General features: G+C 41.2%; 1 protein-coding gene across 3 annotated transcripts in view; it reads right to left on the minus strand.

Moving 5' to 3' along the window:
• SOX6 (SRY-box transcription factor 6) overlaps positions 1 to 10,844 on the minus strand; it is a 374,241-nt gene extending 363,397 nt beyond the window's left edge. For 2 of the 3 annotated variants that reach the window (XM_054827505.1, XM_054827506.1), the window contains exon 1: positions 10,288 to 10,844. The gene's annotated coding sequence lies outside the window, so the exon portion shown is untranslated. The remainder of the gene's footprint in view (positions 1 to 10,287) is intronic. The other variant, XM_054827508.1, reaches the window with a different exon arrangement.
• Positions 10,845 to 22,941: the final 12,097 nt, after the last annotated feature.

Below are 22,941 nucleotides of genomic sequence, written 5' to 3' on the forward strand. Positions count from 1 at the left end.
GGTGAAGATTAAAATAATGAGAGTTTTCACTGACTAAGGAGAAAAAAGAATCAGAAAAGTTAGAGGGATTGTTGTGCCTAGTGGGGGTACCTGAAACTTGCCATCCCTCAGGAGCAGCATGCAAATGGTGCAGAAGCCATAAGACATGGTAACGCATAAGGTAACACATCCCCAACCTGTGTAAGTCATTCCTGAAGAATAAAGGGAGCCTGTGATTTATTTACCTGTAGCAACAATACAGCTTTGAAGTAGAAAGGCGAATAGCATCTGCTCTCCAAGTCCGAAGTAGTCAGATGCCAAAATGGACAAGATTAACACATTCTTCTACCTTAAGGCAGCAAAGTGATTGCCCACTCAGTACTTTAAATCTAGGCAGATCTGCTAGCAGAGGAACTGTTCCTTTTTTCTCTGGCAGGTATGCTGACAAGATTTGTAACTTGGGGTGTTCTAAGAGTGATCAAAATACATAAATAATGCCACTAAGAAAAGTACAAAAGATCTGTCGTACTACTGCTCAGCAGAAATTAGAATATGTTTTATCTTACGCCTTTTTCTAGAACATTAGGTGGCAATACCTTTCTTTCTTGATCTCTTCTGTTTCACATTTTTCCATCTCACTACACTTTAAACTTACTCCTCACAGCCTGTGTAGCCATGATCCCATCCCAACACCAGTTAACTACCTTCTAGCTCATAAAATCAAGATGTAAAGCTGATAATATCTAACTTGCTTTGAAATAAATTAAAAGATTCCATTGTTCCTTTCAAAGGGAAATACCACAGGTACCATAATTTCTATGTGGAAAGAACAGGTAGTGTAATGGGAACTAAAGCCTATAGAAGGCAACCAGAAAGCATGAAAAGGATTTCCGAGAATTCATCTTTGACCTTTTGGGCAAGCAACGAGAATAGATATAGATAGCAGAATGTAAGAATGTATGCACGTGAACCAGAGGTGAATACAAAATCTCAATTGTATGCACTACCATAACAAAAATACTATTAAAAATACGTTGAAACATGTCTACTTACGTACATAAAAAATTTTCATGTGCACATCTACATATACTAGCACTAAAGGTTGAATAAAGTACATTCTTACTGTAATGGTCTACATTAATCCCTCAGCAGAAGAAAAATATGAAAGGATCTGCAGGAAGATAATCTGCCCTCAGCAGATCAGGTGTGACAAAGAAAAAAAAGAAAATGCACGGCCACCGCCTCCACATTACAGGAAGTCAGTAGTCAGAATTGCCACATGCTGCATGTACTATACCAGAAGACCTGCTGGAAGATTTGATAAGGAGAGACAGTTGATCTAATACGCAGTTTACATGAGATTAATTCCTGTTAATGTCATCCTAAAGCCATAAGCAACGTCATGTAGATGAACCTGATTCCACCCTAACTGAAACCAAGTGAGTTTCTACAGTGAATCCAATCCAAAGAGGGCCTTCACATGCAACCCCCCCTCCCAGCACAGTCACAGAAAGGTCTTTCCATTGAATCCAGAAGGAACTGCATCACGTCCTAAAGAATGCACTTGTGGCTAGAGTAAAATGGCACCCTTCCACTCAAGTAAATGGAGTTACACTAGCTTATGCCAGATGAGAATCTGTCAAATATCAAATTATATAAAATATTCCTCTAAAATAGCTCAACATTCAAATACCATATATATTAAATCCTTCAAAATGTTCATTCTAATAATAATAAGCCAGTCAGGCATATGGCACCCCTTTTATAAGGAAAGCTCACAAAATGTGATTCATTATCTAGTTCCACCTATTACTTCAATAGCTGGATTTGGTACTTCTGAGGTAAAATGCTGCAAGTGTTCTTAGCACACTACTACATTTAGGAAAGGAAGTGAGGATTAACTGAGCCAGTTAAAACTATAAGAAGAATGTAGATGGGCAACTACGTCCTATCTTAGCTGGAATTATGCCACGACATTGAGGTTAACCCCCCTGCTTGTGCAAAAATACCACAGGTTTTTACTAACCACAAATGGTCAGGAACTCAGTTTAACAAGCCCATCCACAACAACAATACAGATGTAAAAAGCATGCAGAACAATCCCTTGAAGTGTGACATTCTTGCTCAAAGTACCCATGTATTCATACACCAATTATAATCTAAAACTAGACAAAATGAAGCGAGATTGCAAGATTGCTGAAATACAATACTTTCACAGTACAAACATCTATTTGAATATGAAGACTTCCTAAAAGCTTCACCTCAATAGTTTTGGAGCATTAACGGATAGAGCCTCTGTAGAATGAGTATCTGTGCGTAATAAGGAAATTTGCAGCACTCAGTGCCTCCTCTGCACTGGGACACTGACCAATACAGTTTATGAAGTAAACAGTTCAACAGCAGCCCTTCCGGAACAGCTCCTCACCAGGGAGATCTGCTCAGGAATTAGTGTCACATTTATTCCAGAAAAAAGTATCCAGACAGGGAGCGCCCTGCAATATTTTATGCCAATTTTCCCCCACCGGCAGGTCCTTCGAGTAATGTATTAATTCTCCTTATGTTGTGTAACAGTTAGTTGGAATTAGTAAATATGTATTTTCATTAAAAATATTATGTTCCAGCATATGCATTTAATTTGCCATAAATTATGGTATGTAAGAAATCACACCATCTTCAATAAATCTTAAAAGATATTAGCATTCTTGTTTCTAATACAAGATGTTTCAAGCAAGTAGTAAAATTTCAGTGGTATATGAAAGGGGTCTTAGAGAAACACACAAAAAAATACAACTATAAACAAGCCATCATTCTGGTAAGAGGAAATACAAACAACCAGAATAAAAATAGTTGATGCACAAAAGCCATAATGAGGGGGTTGCTCAAAAAATAACTTCTACTTTGAATGGTTTGGATGAAATACAAATTATCCACAGAAAAGTGTGGACTGGCATAAATGTTTGTACAAAATTATAAGTATATTTCTAGAAGTCTGCAAGAGACAACCGCCTGCATGCTGCACAAGGTCCCAACAACGCTCTGCATAAGTGCTAGTGCACAGAGTCCAAACCACTGCATTTTAATTACTATGCAGCCTCAGATATATTGCCTTTGATATGGAAATGTTCTTGTTCTCTCATCTTCACATACGGTCTCATGCACAGAAATCTTTATCTGATTCATAAAAAATAAACTAGAATCCAATCTCAACACCTGACCTCAGTGCTTAGAAGTTTTTTACTAAGCATGGTGTCACTATAAAAAGAATGGGTAATATTGGTGTAAAGTTAGATATTTGGAGCAATGATATGAAGGATTTGCAGTTAGGAATCAAATCAATACTGCACCTCTGAGGTTTTAGAGTTTCCTGTTGCCTTATGTCAGTCTACCAGTGACTGGAGAAACAACTGGCTGTACACCCTTCTGTCTAGCTCAAGAAGACAGAAAAAATATTTAAATGACGTGCTGTCTTACCACCGATAAAAGATGCAACTTAGCCACTTGCTGTATGAAATCAGTTATGAAATCTAATAAATCACTTCAAACTTTTTTTTTTAATTTGTATGTAACGTTTTTGTGCATATTTCAGAGGTATGCACTAGAAAGTTCACAAAGGAAGAAACAAAATGTTTCCCAAGCCTTACTTTATCAAACAGGTAAAATAAACATAAAGAATACTTAAAATACAAACCCAGTACTTTTCTATATCTTACATTAATATGCTGCCTGTAACAAGGCTAAAAAAATTTTGCTTTGACAAATTCTACCACTTGGAAAAAACATTAAATATTCAGACCTAGATAATTCTCCTAGCTCTATAGAATTACATTCTCTTTTTATAAAGAATATGATCTGTGTAACCTCTCTATAGAAGATAATGACCCATCTGTAAATCATTTTGTTGCAGGTTATCTGTTTTTTATCACTTCTAGTACCTGTCTGTGCCTGATATGATACCCTTAAACACATTAACTTGATGGAATGTTTCGCCTGACTTCAAAAAAACATCAACTGATAGATATTTATTCTCCACTATAAATGAATTACTCTGATTAACCTAGTTTACCAATATATCTAATTTTATATTACTCTTTCCAATTCAGAAGGCTCAAGAAATATTTGATTAAACTAATTTCCAAGCAATGATTTTAAAACTTGGAATACTGTTTTCTTTCTTCTTACGGAGACAAAACAGTAAATATAAAACTGATATGACTATTTTAAAATATACAAGAGGAGGAAAGAAATGTCTATGTACTGATTCTTGTTTCTTTAAGAGAAAATCCATTTTTCAGGTTCCTGTTGTACTAATTGAAAGAGAATTATTTAAAACTTCAGTGAATACTTGAATATACGATGGGTATGTGTAGCAGTTTCACCAGTGCCAAAGAACTCTAGACTTTCTGAAAGACAGCAAACTAAAAATTGGCAGGAAATTTCTTGCAATGATGTCACAAATATTTGTTGTTGCCACAGAATAATGTTTTAAAAGAACACCTACTTCTGTGCTGAAAAGGCTTTGGGAACATGTAATTATCCAGTTTTATCACTGTAGAAATCGGCTGCTTTCCAACAAATACGTCTATCAGATCTCTCTCTTCTGTGCAGAACTACATCTAAATAAATACACACATATTTCATATAGACATCACACCAGCCCAGTACACCACCTTGCTAATGACAACATTTTACCATATTTTGTTGTTTTCACAATATGATGTCATGGCCTGTAATGACACATGAATAAATACTGTGGGAGAATCCTGTGCCTAAAAAATTCTGCATAGCTCATATAAAATAAAAGGAAATTCAGTTTCTGTGTTTTGGTAACAAGTCCCCCAAAGTTCCCATTCTTGCTGTTCTACCTAAGGAAAAAATAGAAAATGGTGTAAATAAAAATTACACAAAGAGACACTGAAAGAGATTACTAGAAATCAGCTTACTAATGCACAAACTTGAAACGTGCACCTTTGTTTTGCTGCTACTTGACGAATAAGTTATATATGAACTACCGAATACATCATAAAGCAGTAGTTCTCTTGCAGCTTCTGACATCATGCAGAAATGTTGCAAAGCTCTGTCTCTGTAATTTACTGTATTAACCGAAATGTTTTAAAAATATGCCGTTGTATCACTTCAGCTGACATAGCTTGTATATACACAAACACCCCTATTTACATAACTTTTAAAACCTTAGTCGTTGCACACAACCTTTGCCAAACCAGCCTGCTGATCTTTAAAGTCACACTATGGAAAAAGAAATATACATCACCCCATTGTATGGGGTATAAAGAAAAGTGCATCACGGCTTCTCTTTCCTAAGTAATTTTTGTCCAGTGAAATAAATAAATAATAAATAAATAGTCATAAGCCTTTTAAGTGTGATCTATACACTTTTAAGGGGGAAATTCAACCAAGTGTAAAAGATTAATGGATATGCTTCCTGAAGTGATATCTCCCAAGGTGATTACAGTGTTTAGCAGATATAAGGTCATGACTAAAGAAACTTTCTAATGCCCACTGAGAAAAAATGCATTTGTTTTTGCTATCATCATGCAAAGCTCTGGCCTTTATTACAAGATATTCCAAGGCCTCTAAGAACTGTGGACATACATGGATACTTTTGACTAAAAATACAATCAAAGATGCAAAAAACATGTCCAAAGGGATTATTTTTTTTTCCCCATTGAGCAAAAGAAGTTCAGCTGGAAGTGACCACTAACAATTGTTGGCCACATGTTAAAAACCACTGGCTAGGGAACAAGTACTGTCAGTTCCCACTTGTGAACAAAATCAAATTGACAAGTGAAAGCGACTAACTCTGGACATCCGTTATTATTTTCTACCAGTCAGGCACTAGTGGCCTTACAAAGGAAACTGATGGGCTCCACTTTGTTTCTCTTCTCACTTTCACCAGCATGTAAACGTTAAGAAGGCAAAAATGAAGCTGAGTTACATAAGTTCAGCAAAGAATCAGTAATGTGCAGGGAGAGACAGCCATCTGTCTCACTCCCCTTATGCTATGTTATACACATAGCACTAGTTTGCACCCTACGATCTATCAGAAAAGGCAACTAAGTGAGCTTTGAAGCAGCCCAGCTAAGTCTCCCAGCAGTACTGAAACAGAGTCCTGAACTGCAAGGAAGAGAGAGGAAATAATGCATTTAGCAGAGGATGCGAGATTGCAGACCAAAGGGCCTCTTACATTCTCATCGCTGAATGAATTAAAGTTGTAGGGGAAGAGGCCGGAGAAATCAGAGTGAGCGAAACAAAAAGTACGACAGGAGAAAAACAGTCAGGAACCGTAAGTCCGGGGACAACGCGGGGAAGACGCCAGCAGCCGGAGCCCGCGGCCCGGCGTCCCTGGGAGGTGCGGAGTCCCCCGGCAGCGGCCGCTCCTTCGCCGCGGGGCTCCGGCTGCCCCCGCCCGCCACGGGGGCGGGAGCCCTTCCAAGAGCCGCCACAGCTCCGCGGGGCGCGCAGGGCCAGCCCCCCCACACCTCCCGGGGAGGGAGCTGCTGCCGGCGGCGCGGCGCGGCTCGAGTCGCTCCGGGGGCCGGGGCGCTGCAGCGGAGCAGCCCGGGGGCCCCCGACCGCTGCGCAGCCCCAGTCGGCGGCAGCAGAGCACTCGCTCCGGCCCGTAGCGCAGTCGGGGTAGGGCTGTGCCCCGCCGGGCCCGCCGCCGCCGGGCCCCGGCCCCCGCGCCTCCCCGGCCGCGGGAGTCCGGCGGCGGCGGCCAGGGAGGCGGCCTGGAGAGCGGCGCTCGGAGCGATGCCCAGGGCTCACCTTCCCCTCCCCCCGGAGAAGTGCGCTTCAAAATGGTTTTGCAGGCGAGGCTGGCCAGGCTGGGCTTGGTGCATTGATTCCAACTGCAGTGCCTGGTTTGGTTTCCGTATATTCTTTGGCTTTTAATAGCTAGCTGAGGAAAAAAGAAAGCATTATTGTTTTCTTTCTTTCCTTCTCTCATTGCCTATTCTAAATTTGACTCCAAAGTTTAAGCAGTTGAATTGGCTAATTCTGAATACAGTCTATTGAGAGACCAGACACAGCAGTATATCCCTGTATAGCAATAGATACAATGTGCTGAATTGGCAGTCTAATTATAAATGTGGCATTTGGACCTCCTTTCAGACCCAGTGCCACCTTACCTTATGAGGGAACTTCAACTACAGCAACTGTTCAAAACAAAATGCCATTACAGGATCAGCTTCACCCAACACTGGAACCAGCCAGGGGATTGTTTTACAAACAGCCTTTCTCACTTAACACAAGAATGTATTATAAGGAAAAGTTATGGATAGTGCAGAGTCTGAAGAAAACGCGTATGTAGTTTCTGCCAGGTGTCGAGCTACTTCAAACTGCAGCATACTCCAAATGACCTCATTATTTTCTTTTAAATGTACTCACTATAAATAGATTATTTCTTAGTTTTACTAGAATGAGCTGCTAGGTACGCTTGCTGTTTATATTCTGAGTGTAGTGTGCAAATAGCGTTGTGAGCACAGAAACACACGAAATATCCTGGCTGAAAACAAAACGCAGCAATAAGACCTTGCCAAAGAATCATGGTGTGCTGAAAAAAAGTTTTTTTAAGCGTCTTTTCCAGGGAAATATTTGTATATAATGGCAGACTACATGTACATATCTCACATTCATTCTCATTATTTACTTTATGGTATAATGGCTTAATTAAATGAGTGGGCACAAGCACGTCAATAAAACAAGTCAAGTCAAGTCAAAGTCTCAAAACAGGTTTCAAAATTACTCCATTACACGAATACAGAAATGGAAATTCGTTGATTTTTGGACTTGAAACCCTGTTTGGGGACTGGATAAAACTGTTCTTCTGCCTTCATGATCATCACTGAAGATGGAAATACCAAAAATGTTAAAATGAGGGTAAAAGAAAACAGTAGGAACAAAGTGCCGCTCGTATGCCGAAGGCTATTTAAATTAGCTTAATAAACATATACCTTATCTACAAACAGCAGGCGAAGATATATTACTTTATCACAGAAAGTTTCACCGTCTACGTTTTTGGGAAACACCCCTAGGACAGAACTAATCTGTCGTCCCCAGGCTCCCACAGGCTGACTTTCCCTGCAGCCCCCCCGCCACTCAGACACAACAGTAATTGTCTTTTCACGTCGCCACTTCCACTCCTTCCCGTCCTTTAAAAAAAAAAAAAAGGCAAACAAAAAACAAAACAAACCCAAACAAAACAAAAAACACCACCACCAAACACCACCGTGAAACGGTCCGCAGAAAGCAAAGACAGCAATCAAATCGATATGATCAGTGCCTCTGATTGACCTCAAGGCCCTGCTCTGCTAAAGCACACAGCCCCTGCTGCAAAGCGGGTTAACTGCTCAGCGCTGTTCAACACGACTCGGAAAGGCAGCTGGGAAGCTCTCTCGGCAGAGGAGCAACTCTCTGGCAGCTCAATTATTAATGCACGCGTGGAAGTACCTGCTCACATCACGCCTATATGTTCTCTCTCACGTATCTACACACAGCCGCGCTCACGCAGGGGCGACCCCGCCGCCGGTACACGCGTGCATGCATTACACGAGCGGGCTCGGCGGCAGCGCCGGTGCCCGCTCCTCCCCGGAGCAGGGCAAGCCGCAGAGGCACACTCATTAGCTCCCACTGATGATTCCTTTCAGGATCATGAATGGAACAATTGTCAAAAACTGCGGGAAAAAAAAACCAAGCCCCAAGACTATTATATACAGACACAGCTTGTGTGCGCGCATGTGACATTTGCAGGCAACCCAGATTTGCTCATAAACTCTTCAGCATTATCCAAGATAAAACATTAAATTGCTTATACGGTTACAGAGGCTTCTTATCCCCAACCAAAAAAACAAACAGCTTCGAAGGTAGTGAAAGCCAGGAAAAGAACAAGCTCTCCACCAGACACACCTTGCCTTACTCGTATCCTACAGCACCGTCTGTAAACAGCTACGCTAGCTTGTTGCAGCTGCCACTATTTTATTTTAAAAGAATAATTAATAATAATAATAGTAGTAGTAGTAGTAGTAGTAAGTGAAATACTTCCTGAAAACTTACTTTGCATTTAGTTTAGGCACTATTCTTTTTTTCAGCTCGCAAAGGAAGCCGTTTTGTCCAGGTTAGGTATTGTCTACTTATGGATCAGCCCCTGGCTAAGGGTTTATTTTAATTTATGGCTTATGCATTCTTTTAAGGTCGATTTGCATGACCTCCGGCAAAGAGCTAAGGCAGCAAGAAATCCCAAGTCGAATGTTGCCACAAAGCGGCACACATCTCCCCTTCCCCGGGTGTAAACAGAGCTCTCTGATGATGGACTGCTTTCTTCCCCCCTCCTTGTGTATCACAAATTAGGGTGCGATATCAATTTTAAAGTTTTCAGTATAACTTTATCCAAACCCTCTGCTTGGAGAGATAAGGCGCCGCCACAGAACTGCAAATCCTCGGGACAGTGCCCCGGTGTGGCCAAACCCAACATTACCACCTCCACTCCAGTAGCTTTGTATTATTCCATGCTCCGTGGATAGCACTCATTTGTGGCGAACTTCAAAGCAGTTACCCACCTCAAACTTAACGGAGTATTTAAAAGCACCACTAAACTCCCTTCACCTTTCTCCATCCCGTGTCTTTTGGGGTTATCCGTGAAGAGAAACCCACGCTAGCACTTCGGAGTAATGACAGCAGCGCTCTGCTCTCAAAGATTTATTTCGGATTTTATTTTTCCTCCCTCTCTCTTTCTCCCTCTCGTGTTAGTTCCTTACGTACAATATCTTCCCAGCACCATGTGTTCGCCTGCCGTGGGTGATCTTAAAATACAACGCTGATCTGTCACTACATTTTAAAATAAACTCTACTCGGGAAGGATGAGAAAGTGTTGTAATTTCAAGGTATTGGGGGTCCCTTAACGTCTCGGAAACCTCGGGATTCAAACAGCCCCGGAAACTCGCAGGGGGACGAGACTATAACTACTTTTCCCTAAAGAAAAAAAAAAGAAAACAAAAACAACACCCTCGTGGTATAAAAGTAAATAATCGTGCAAGGGGAGGCGGGGGGAAGGGGTGAATTCAGCAATGTTAAAAGCTAAACAACAGATCTACCTCCGGACGCTGCTGCTTCACTCAATTGCAACTAACAACCCATTAAAGACAGCGCAGGGGGAACCGGATTCTCTCCTGCAAAGCGACATAAATCCAGCGAAAACCCATTACACCACCACCACCACCACCAAGCCACGCAGCACTACACACCACAGCAAACAACAGGTATACAACACAATAGGGCTTTTTTTTTCCTGGTTACCTCCTCGGGATCCAGTGTGGCACAAAGCACTGGGAGAGCCTCCTTTTTTTTTTTTTTTGCAACGCGCTTCGGTAATTTTCATTAAAAAAAAAAAAAAAGAAAAAAGAGAGGAAAGGAGGTGAAAGGGGAGAGAGAAAGAGGAATAAATGGATGGTAATTCGGTAAAATAAAATAAATGAACTAGAGTCTGCTGGTGTTTCTCCGGGCCATGGATGTGCAGGATCCCGATCGTTAGAAGTTTGCGGATGGGTTGCCTGGAGATTTGGTTACAATCAGGTTCATTATTATTATTTTTTTTTTCCTCCTGAAACAAGTGAAGGCGATGGTTACTGCTGTCAATCTTGGCAATCAATGTGAGCGGCCATGTCGTAAGTATTCAAAGCATTTCCCGTCGTGCAACATCAGAAAGTGAGTGGCCAGGGCATTGATCTGAGGAAGGCAAAAGGAGGCAGGGCTCCCCCGCCCAGACAGCACAGGCAAGATGAGACAACACAGAGAGAGAGAGGGAGAGGGGAAGAGAGAGAGAGGGAGACAGCGAGCGAGCGGGGAAAGCAACAACTGCAGAGAAAGTGAGCACAAAACAGAAAGTGAAATCACCCTAGGCTGCCAGCCGCATCCCCGAGAAGCTATCACCACTCACATTGCTATTAGACAAATGAAACCTTAAACCTCTCTCCTCTAATGACCACTGATTGCCCGGAGTGGTGAGGAAAGGTACTAGAAAGTTACCGGGGAGGGGTGCGAGGGCGGGGAGGGGGTGCGAGGGCGGGCGGGGGCCGGAAAAGGAGGAGGGGGAGCGGGGGGGTCCCGGGAGAGCCGGCTCGCGGGGCCGGGGCTGCGCGGGGGGAGCGGCGTGTTGCACGCCGGCCCTCCCCCGCCCGGCACGGCACTTCTCGGGGAGTGCGTGGGGAGGCACACACCAAAAAAGTCCTACCGGGCTCCTGCTCGCAAATTTAAAAAAAAAAAAAAAAAAAGCGGGAGAGACGATCTGCAGGACATGGGAAGGACTGGTGGGGAAGCGGCGACGAGAAGGAAAGCACTCAGCAAGCGAGCGCCTACTGACAGTTGATAAATGGGGCTCTGAGGAGCCCGATCGGGGTAAAAAACAGATGAAATATAAAGTATAAATTACACTAGAGATGGGAGTCCAGCTACAGGGACCCAGGGGAGAGGAAGGGGCAGGAGGAAGGAGAAGGCGCTCCGAGTCAACAGACTATTTAGTGATGCGTTCAACAGAAAGGTAAAACGTGAGCACAGTTAAAAGGGAAAGACAGGTATGACCCGAGAAGAAAAACTGATTTAGGATGGACTCGAGCTGAATTTGGGATTCTCGTGGCGACGACGACAGATTTTAGCAGCGGCAATATATAAATATCTCTTTCTCTGCCTACCAAAAGGCAACAGATAGGGACTTGAATATCAGCTTGAATACCAATTTAGGAACTCACGCTCCCTTGGAAGTGCTAATTTGGCGGGGGGGGGGGGGGGATGATATCTGGGAGAAAGAAGGGAAAACTATAAGGAGCTGACGAGAAAATCAACCAGTGGCACAGAGTACTGCAAAACCAAGAAAGTATCTCTGCTGTATTTTTACATGCCAAAGGTAAACATAAAAGAGTCTTTCAAACTGTCAGGGGCCCGCAGATCAGGTGAGCAAACAGCGCTGCAAAGCTAACGTCTCCCTCTTGATATTATTCGCACCTAGGCTAAACTGTTGTTAAGATGGGAGTGCGGAAAGCAACCTCAAGCCCACAAAATGAGAGAGAGAGAGAGAAGTTGTTGATTCATCTCTGTATTTTTGGCACTTTCTCCCCATTTTCCAGAAGGCGCCTGGAACAGTTAGTAACAGAGAAACTTTTTAATTTTAAAATAGCTTCATAACTTATAGAGGCCAAAAAGACGAGGAGAAAGCCTGATTTCGCTTTCCTCCTCTCTCAAGTAGAAATTTGCAGAATAGGTTAGATCCAGAAGCACACTCAGCCCCGCTGCGAATGAACCTTGCTTCATAAGGACATGATGAAAATTGAGCATTAACGTGATGGCACAGGACTGATCTGATCTGGCTCTATTTCATTTTGTTAACAAGCTGTAAAACTCAACACGCTACTGGAATCGCGCACATTGCATCCTCTACCTTGCTATCCGAGGTGCTATCATCCCTCTCGAGTCGAGTCCAGGGAAAATGAGTTTTAAGTCAGAACCTCTTGGAAGAGCGGAACTATTTTATACAGTATTTTTGGCAATTCCAGTACAATAAAAGGTGCGATCAAGTCCTATTCGGCAAGCAACAAACACCTTGAAACAGAACTTAAAAATTATCTAGTAAAGCTTTATCATCAAATTAGCTGGCTGAGGGCATAGTAGCTAATTCCCATGCATTCTTTCATTTTTAAGAAAGGATACTAAAAAACTGAAATTCGGAGACAGGGGGTAAATCGTGAGATTGTAAATACTGAGTTTGTATTCACCTGCGTTCAGCTAATTCAAAGTATTCACCTTGCTGCAGTTATCAGGGCTATAGATTTAACAACAGAAAAGAGCTGCCTTTGCAGATATTGCTATGTCCTTTTTAATCTTTAATTATAAGAATTCCCGTGATTGGTCACTAACACTTTCCTTGTAACACACTTAAACCTGCTGCAAGCAAAGGAAACACCTTGACTTTTTGCATAACTAGTAGCTTTGGCGCGCGAAAAAATGAGCTCTATAAAAGAGATGTAATCAGAATACAAAGATGAACTATCCTGCCCGAGTTTGCAACCCCATCAATTTGTTACTGGAAGTTTTTTTTCTTTCAAGAAATAAACAGAAGGGGAAAAAAACAAACCCTACTCCTCAAATGTAGCGTCCTCCTTATTAAGTACGAGGCGGTAATGGGACAAGAGATAATTAAGGCATCAGATAAATCTAACCGCCCACCTAGCTTCAAATCGGGGGAGCATCTCGCTGCACTCCCGAAAATCCTATGCAGAGAATGACACTCGGCTGGGGCAGGACACCGCAGAGATGCGTCCACATTCCCAGGCGGAGCGCAAGTAGTACTCTCTAGCTTGTTGCTTCCCCTGTGTGATCAATTAAGTTACAGATGTAACACACGGTGCCAGAGAGCTACAACTTCTCCGCGGTTGAAAAAGAGAACTCCTTGGGCATTGTATGCAAATATGCGTGTATGTGCAATGCACAGGAATAATTGTGGTTCCCTCTTTGTTTGCATAAGTGAACACCCGCCGTGTAGATACGTATACACGTGCCGAGAAACAAGAAAACGCTTTTACTTTTAGCGTTACCATACGTTTAGAGACCGCGTTTTAAATTACTTCCCTTGCTTTTGCTTCATTAAGGCTAAAACCAGCCAGAGCAGCCAGCGCAGGCAGATGTTGAGGAGGGATGCTGAACTGCTGTGGGTCCTTGCACAGGGAAGGGATCGGAGGCGCTCAGTTCACGTCGGGGCACTTACCTGTTCACAGCTGTCATTGCATTTTGCGCCGTCTCTCTCATTGAATACGTTAAAGTAAAACAATATTCAACAAGCGAAGCAACCTGTATGTTAAGTTTCACGTACCGTATCTTTAATATGATGAGCAAACATACAACTCCTACAGAGTTGGTGGAACAGTCTCAGAAGTTTTGATTCAAAGGGCAGGAAATTCCACCTTAAAAGTCATTCACCCAATTCTAAACTCCCCTCTCTCTCCAATTAATGCCGGACAATTAGCAGGCATATTTATAAAGTCCCTCTGCTGACACTCTCCGACAATGAAGACTTTTTATAGGCTTGTTAAAGATGTTCAGGGAAACTTTTGCAAAATAATCAACAGCATCTGACAGAAAGCTAAAGGAAAAGAAGTTAAAGCCTGATCATCCGATTGGGAGAAAGTTTTGTTAGACTAGATAGAAACATATTACTCCACGTTTCTTCATAAGCAAACCCATCAGCTGATACGACTTCCCCTAGAACAAGAACCTCTGGCGATCTCCTCAAAATTTAGGGGACGTTTGCATTTTATAATGCCCAAAGCTAAAGATATGACTGAAAACAAAACCTCTGAATTCCTTACAGTGTCATCTGCCAACACAATGTACTGTCCTGGCGGAAAGAGGATCAAGCAGATTTTAATTTCATTTGAAACTGTGCATCATCTTGATAGTGAAGCAAAAAGCCGCAGCAACAATCTCCCCACTCCACCCCCCTGTTCAAAAAAAAAAAAAAAAGGGGGGGGGTAGACACGGGACGGGACTGGAAAAACCACATAAACTTTTACAAAGAAAATAAAAGCAAGTTTGACATGAAAACCCCTTCCTGTCTCGGAAAGTTCATTCTAAAGGTCCCCTCTGTAAATCTAAAGTGCAAACACCAGGCTAAGGTAGTGAGTGGCTGGAATTTGCATGCTGATAAGAGAAGGCTGTTGTACTTACAGTGACAGAGGGCAGGCTGCGGAAGAAAAGCTGTTTGTGTTAGCCTGAGAGTCACCCAGGGCTGCAATGAGAGGAGAAGAGAGGAGTGGGAGTGCCAAGCTGGATACACCTTCACCGCATCTCATCACATCTGCCAGCCTCTCTCTCCCTCTCTCTTTCATTTCCACATTCCCTTTGTTCCTGAAAAAAAAAATCTACACGTCACATCAGTCCCCAGATGCAGTCTACACCAAAGAAAAAAAATGAATAATTCAATCAAACTGTGCGTAGTCTCTAAGGCAATAAATCTATTGCACTTAAAGAAACGAAGGGTAATTACCGCTATAGAATTAGAATAAGGCCAGAGCGCGCAGGGATCCCAGGGTCTGTAAACTCCACGGTCAAATAAAGTTTCATTTATTTAATCCTTTGACAACCCCAATGTAAACTAAAGGGGAGGATCGGAACTTATTCCGGTTGGGCTTGAGAATGCTTGAAGTGAATGTTATAAAAGGAGAACGCCCGTGATCTCTAACAAACACAATGCAAGGAAGTAGAAGTGTTTCACTGCATCACCTCCAGGGTCCGTTCCCCCCTCCCTAATGAAGAGCAGACCACACTCCCACTTCCACCGGCTTCTGCTGCTCTCTGCAAGTGCAACGGGAATCGCTGGCAGCCGGCAGCCGCCTTACCTGCTCCTAGATTGCCAATAAAGCCTGACAAAAACTCAGGGTAACCGGCAATTTTGTTCCACGCTCTGGCGGAGAGAAGCCATGGGGGATTTGCGCCGGCACGGATTGACTCGAAACGCTGCCCTTGACTCCTGGATTTGTTCTGGGCTGAGTTTGGGGACTGCCTGCCGGGGGGCGGGGGGAGTACGCTGGGGAGCGGATCCCAGCTGGGCAGGCGGCAGCAGCGCTGCCGGAGCCCTGCGACAGACCGGCCGAGGTAGGATGGAGGAGAGCCACACTTTGCCCTCTCCTACCTCTAACGTTGCTCTCTCGGCTCGGAGGTAAGATGACTCTATATTGTGTTTATTCTCTCCGGGTAACTCAGGTCCCAGGGGCATGCTTCTGTATTAATGAGGGCGGCGGCTCAGGGCTGGGTCTCAGATCGTTCCACTCAAATCGAGCTGGAGTTTAATGTCGGCATCTGCTGCTTTACACTTTCAATCACATTCTTTGTAAACTTCTCCTGGGGGGGGGGGGGGAGCTGGAGGAGGAGAAAGACAAGGAGGGGAAAAAAAAACAACCCCAGGTGAGACCGTGCTGTTCAGATGACACAGACTCTCGCTCTAATTCATCCGGGCTTTGTGCCGGCCGGGAAGATTAAAACACCTTCCACTGACGTAGAGCGTCGCGCATCTCCTGTACTTGAACGGCTTTAATAGACAGTCTTGATTTATCCAAAACATTAACGGAACTGTTATTCTAATAAGGATAAACTAGAAAACACACTTGCCTCTCCGCTAACTTGGGCTTTGTTTATGTGCTTAAAACGCCACCGTGAGGCGAGTGCAAAGAAAGCAGCGAGAGCAACTGCCTGCCAAGGAGCTCTCGGATTAGCACTTCGCAAAGCAAAACAAACAGCGTTAGCGGCAGCGCGAAAGTCATCGAAGAATCCGCTGCCGGCGGGCGCGGGGTCGGTGGCTCCGCCGCGGGGGCGCCGCCCGGCAGTGTTCTCCGCCCCGGGGGCTCCGGGCCGAGCACACGCACACTCTCTTTCACTCGTTGTCATGGGCGAAAGAAGGGTAGAATTTAAGGCGAATTTAGGGAGATGAAAATACACAAAGAAAAAATACAACAGTGTTTTCCTTAACCATCTGCCCCGAGTCCCTCTTATCCCTTTGCCTTTCTCACCAGCGCTGAGCGCACCCTGCTCGTTCCCGCAGAGGGACCTGGCGAGGTGAGCAAAGCGCACCTCGGCCCCTCTCCTCCCGCCGGCACCGCGCTCTGCAAAACGCCTCCGACCTCCCTGCTCAAAGGCAGTTTCCTCCCGGAGGGTGTGCCAGGGAGTACTTCTAACTCCTCTGCCCATCTTCTTCCTACTTCCTTCCCCGGTCAAAATCAGACCAGTTGCACTGCCCAGGCTTTCCTGGGGGATTTTGCTTCTCAAGTCTTTTAGGTGACTTCAAGTCAGAGGCTGGGTTTATAGTTTATAATTTACACTTTTTTTTTTTTTTAATGGAAGGGGAATGGGAATGGAAAAGAAAAAAAAAAAATAAGACTAGGCTGTTACGACCCATGAACAGGACCTGGGGTGACACTGCTAAAAGTTGTGGGCAAGACTTAGCACAGTGAGTTTCTTAGGCATGCTCCAGGCACAACAAAGCTCTAGGAATGGATCAGCTTTAGATCCTGTTATATAGGGGCACAATACACCACAATACATTGCAGTTCTTAGCCCTACTCCTATGAAAAGCCTTAAACCAGGAAGGGGTCCTGTCGTGGGACTTTTAGCAGCGGATGGGATTGATGCTCTCCCCCCAGCACCGGAAAGCATTCATCACAGCAGGGCATCCTGGCACCCAGAAAAGCACTAACTGCACCGGCAAAGTCGAAGTATCCAAACTCTTGGCTACAAGTTGCACTGGCAGAGTAAGCTCTACAAATGAATCATGAGAACACTAATAACAAGTTCCCAAAAAAAGGCAATTACTTTCAGCTGTGATTAGAAATTACATTGAGATTGAATACCTGATACTCTGCAGATACAGAGTAAAAAAAGAAAAACAGTAGCGTGACTGTGGAAGGTCCAAATATTTCCACTGTTCCGCTCCTCCTATTCTGGGTATTTCACCTAACAGCTGGATTTGCCTACTTGTCATCCTTATAATTTTTCTACTCCCATCTCTGTATAATAGGAACACCATAAAACACAGTTAACATAAAAAAGCAGTTCAAGATTAACAATTATTTTAAATGTACTTTTTCAGAAGCAACCCAAAGCCATGCAAGAGTCACTTACAGCAATCATCACCATCATACTAAGGCATCTCTTCCTTGAGCATACACCTGTGTGGCCTCACATACTACACTGATATTCCCAGCTTCAGCTGGGAATAGCTGAGCATGTCTTGTGAATGAGGAAGGACGGAAAGACACACTGGCATATCTATACCCGTACGCACATTTGAGAAGCTGGGAGGAGACACATGCTAGAAGACCCCCTTACAGTCCGTCGTAGTCCTATTTCGTATTATAATCCAGAGTAAATCGTAGGTCAGCGATATAGACAGGAAAGTTGCTGAATATTTTTCCCTAGAAACTCAATCACAGAAAAACCTTTGCTAAACATGATTACTACAAACCCCTATGAACCATTGTAAGGGTTTATCAGCACATCACAGTGCTTTTCTTCTTTCACTGGCAATGTCCCATTTTGACAGCACATGCTGGAATTCAACAGAATATGTATAGACTTTATATTATAACACTGTATTTATTCCATCAGTTTATTTTTGTTTCATACCTCCCCCCCCTCAAAAAAACCCCGACAACACAAACCAGCAACCAACAACCCAAACATAATCCCATCAACAAAGCACAATTTTTAAAGTTCCTGACCGAACTACCATGCTACAAACAAGATACTATGTACAAAACCAAAAACCCCGAGGGCTAGAATAAATATACAAAGCTGTCTTTGACCTGAGGACTGGCCCACATTGCAAATAAATGCATTGCCACTAAGCCACATATATATGCCACATGAGCAGAAATAAAAGGAATCCTCGAGATAGGTCAAAGTTTTTGTATTTTATATTATTACCACTGCGCACTTATAAACTGCATTGGTTTTAAGATGTTCCTGTGGATTTGTGATAATACGGCCTAATCTTGTAGGCTCGTGTCCTTGTCAATTGTTTCACCCAGAAGCTCAAGTCCTGTGCACATAAAGTGCATGCTTCTTATTAAGAGGATCAAAATGATGATGCTGGTAAGGATAAGCTATTTAGAAAATATAAAGAAAAAGGTGAAAATGTCTACAAAGAAATTTAGGGGTACAAAGTTGTTTCAGATTGTCCCATTTTGCCTGGAGCACAGCATATTGAATGGGTAGGTATGGCTCTCTCCTGTCTTTGATCGCCTCTTAGAACACTTTATATTTTCTAACCAAAATACGCAGTAGTAACTTCTTGCAACAAAGTTGACTAAGAAGCAAATCACTGTATAAATCTTACAAAACATGTTTAAATATAGCTTACTAAACCAAGGACATTGGGTAGAAACTGCTGAAAGTATTCAGACTGTTAAAAACTAAAATGCGACATGATCTCAACGTATTTGAACACTCAATTCTATGAAATGTTTTTCCAACATAATATCCAATTTAAGCCTGAAGTAAAGTACATGTGATTTGACTGCTTTGGAATCTTCCTAAGACAAATGACTGAAAGATGAAGGTGTTTTATTTCCTATTTGAATCAATGATCAATAAGTCTTATACACAAGGATCATGCATTTTGAATATAAAACACACTTTTTTAATAAGTGCAAGTTAGACCAAATAAAATATCTATGTTTTGAGAGCAAAACTCACTATTTTTTAAGCCATTGCAATCTATGTAATTATGAAGTAACTTGAATAAGGCATCTTACATTGGTCCTAAATTTTTTACTCAAGTAAAACACTCATTGATTCCAATGTGAGTGTTGCCTGAGTAATAGAGTTCCCTGTCAAACTGTTAAAATCAGCTAACTTCTAAAAGCCCGCAGATTGATGGAATAACATGATTATACTAAAGGTATGTATTTAATATGGAAAAAAAAATTAAAGTTACCAGGCAAAGCTTTTTAATGTTTACAATAAAAAAAAGGCAGTAATGTAAGTAGATATTTTTAGGCGGTTTATAATTCTGTGGCTGGTCATGCAGACACTTATGTTTGTGACTTTATTTATGTAAATCATGCCAGTGAATCAGTACTGTCATGTCATAAGCATTTGAGGTTTAGCATCTAGGACAATAGATATAGGAATAAATTGGCTTTAAACATTCCACCAGCAAAACAAGACTATTTGTAAGTCAATTGCAGTAGGTTACACTGTAAGAGTTGTTTTGGAACGTCGTATTTAAAAGTTTGTGACCGATGATACACATTTTCTTTGTTTTGAGTGAATAAGCTCTTCATCAACATTACATAGCAGAGTTAGATTTTAAAAATGTTCTCATGAAAATTAGAACTCCTTTACAAAAATGCCAACATCAAACTAATGAAAAACACTGAACTGACATGCACCTTTTTCTGATTTTTTTTTAAATGAAGTTTGAAAGCTTAATTCTAATAAGAATATTAAGTAAATAAATATTAACTCTACTCAGTGGTATTAGCATAGTTGAAATTGTAGTTTATAAATTTTTGAGAGCATCGGCATCATGATATGGTTGTCATAGAAACTGCAACAATATGTCATTTCAATTAATTTTACATGCCAGTGATGCTGAGGTCCGTGTAACAATTCTTTTTAATAAGTTCTAGAAGTAAATATTGAAAAGCAGGAATAAAAATATGAATAGGCAACAGTACCCTTCAATTATTATCTAGTTAACAAAACAGGGAGAATTCTAAATTATTTTAAAACTATAACCGAGCTGGAGAAACTAGTTAAGCAGACTTTGACTTCAAGAACACTGAAATTAAAAGACGAAAGCTACGGAAATGTTCAGACAGTAACTGAAAAAAATTATCTTTTCCCAATAAAGTAGATTTGGAAAAATATATAAAAAAATATTTATTCCTGTTCAAGGAATATAAAACATGAAATAGTTTTAAATCTTGATTGTTCCTTTTTTGTGTGCAAGAAGCAAAAAGTCAAATGTTACAAATCCAGGACCATAATACAAGATTTTTTAAAAAAAAAAAAAAAAGCTTTAAAGGTAGGAAATGTAACATGAATAGATTTATTTTTCCTGTATAATGCAGCTACTGTGTGTTATGAATGCTACCTTAAGTAAATCATTGCCAGACACACTCAACTGACATTAATGACTTGATTATTAGAACAGAAAAGCTAACCAAAATAAAGGCAGTGTTTTTTAAAAAAATAATAATTGTATTGTAGCAGTATAAAATTTATTTCTTTATTATTTTTGCTGGTTTAGGACAGTATGAACATATACTCTTGCTTTCTTATTGCATCTGTATGATACAACACCTGATCCAATAGTTCATACATGAAAGAAAATACAGAGCAGAACCTAATGAGAAAAAAATGTAGATTTTCAACACATTTTACACAGTAATCAATAATTACATAGTATATTTTGCTTAAATTTACTGAGTTGCCACACAGACTAGAATATGCAAGACCTTTCAAACTGAGACATGAAACAAGCTGTTCGTAAGTAAATAAAAACTATCAATATTAATAACAAAACAAAAAAGAAAAGGAAAAAAAAGAAAAAAACACAGCCTAGAGAAGCTATCTGCAGTGAGAAAGGAGAAGCATCTAGAGCTATCCTTTCTGATAGGATTAAGGAAAGCTACAAAAGAAGCATTTAAATCTCTAGTTTTCCCTGACAATTAACAATGAAAAGCAGATGTTTACAAAGCTATTTTACATGCTCGTTTATAAGATGCTAAAAGATGGTTTGTGGATGGTAAGAAGGAAGAGCTGGATAACTGCTTGTCTGGTGTATATTTAAAAGCATTTTCATTGGCTCAGTTATTGTTAATAATGAAAGAAACACTTTGTGCTGTATGGCTGTGACTACAGAAAACTGCCGTCATAAAGTCCTCAACAAACTCTTAAGATGCAATTTACAAAGATAATAATAACACAGAATTATTTCACTTCTCTGAATGCTACACATTTGCATACCAGGACTGTGTACAATATACTCATAATGTACATTCATAACAACAAGGACTTCTTAACATTGCAACAGCACAAGATCTGTGCATTAAAAATCTACGGTTCCAAGTTTTCCTTTTTGGTGGGAAACCATTTGTATAAACCAGATGCTCTGCATCTACACAGGGTAAGCCCACATTCAGTTCTACACCTTTATTGAATGGGATCACATCAAGAAAATTATGAAACTCTGTAAGGTAGCTACAATATTAATAAATTCCCTCTCAAATAGAAACACAGCAAATTAACTTCTCACACAAATTTAAGAAGAAGTCTGGTCTATAACTGTGAGTCAGGAGATGTGGGTTCTATTCCTGGCTGTGCTACAAACCTACAGAGTGTTTTTGAACAAGTCACTTACACCAAGTCACTTGAGTAGAAAAAATTCAAAGAATGCATGCCTCGAGCTTAATTTAGACAGATCCGTATCTGCTTATATTGGATGCATGCGAATGTAGGCATATGTCTCTGTAAAGCTGGGGCCTACCCTTTTTGGACTTTTCATCTTCTTATCCTATTTCTCTACATGGAGAGAAAGTGTTGGGAGACTTAATTCATAAAAGACTCCTCACATATCGATTATATTTATGCATAACAAGATTACCATTAAAAGTCCCAGCCCTGCAAAGACTCATATGCACGTTTCACTTCACACATTTGTAGTAGTCCAATTTACTCTAATAGAATTATTCACTCTGTATAATTCTAGGCATATAAACTTCTGCAGTATCAGGAACTAAGTTAATGGAATAGATAATGTGTAAAAATACCCATACAAGTTAGTAATGAGGTTCAGGCTTCACATTCTTAAAGTCCTATGTCATATTCAATAGAAGGATTTTTTAAAATATTGCTGTTATACTGCTCTGGTACAAGTAAGAGGATGCATAGCTGACTTGACATTAAAAAATTTTGCTATCTTATCATATCTACGTTGTCAAAACAAACAAAAACCTCTTTGTGACGTGTAAAATAATTCCAAAAACTTCAGTTGTAATCATAAAAGATACTCATAAATCACCTGTGTGTTGCCACCATCCAAGCTGGTTTTGGTTTTTACCTCAAACACTGAATAAATTCTAATTTCTGTTAATGCTTATGCTATTCCTACTACTTATTCAGTTGTGAATGAATATATTACACTAAAGTACAAAAAATATTTAATTCATATTAGTTGGCTAGATTTCATTTCTTCGATGGACTCTTCCGCAACTCAGACTTCCCATCTACAGGCTACTCTCTTGGACTAAAATTATGCTACATACTAATGACATGCAAAGTAGGTCAAGTTTCCAACTTGCAGTTACAGCCATACTTAACTTCACCTAAATGGATACTGCTCACATGGTGAAAACTAAACATGCATATAAATGTTTATAGAATTGGGGCTGAAAGTAGCAAACA

Source organism: Grus americana, chromosome 5, assembly GCF_028858705.1.
Source record: "Grus americana isolate bGruAme1 chromosome 5, bGruAme1.mat, whole genome shotgun sequence".
In the NCBI taxonomy this organism is placed as follows: domain Eukaryota; kingdom Metazoa; phylum Chordata; class Aves; order Gruiformes; family Gruidae; genus Grus; species Grus americana.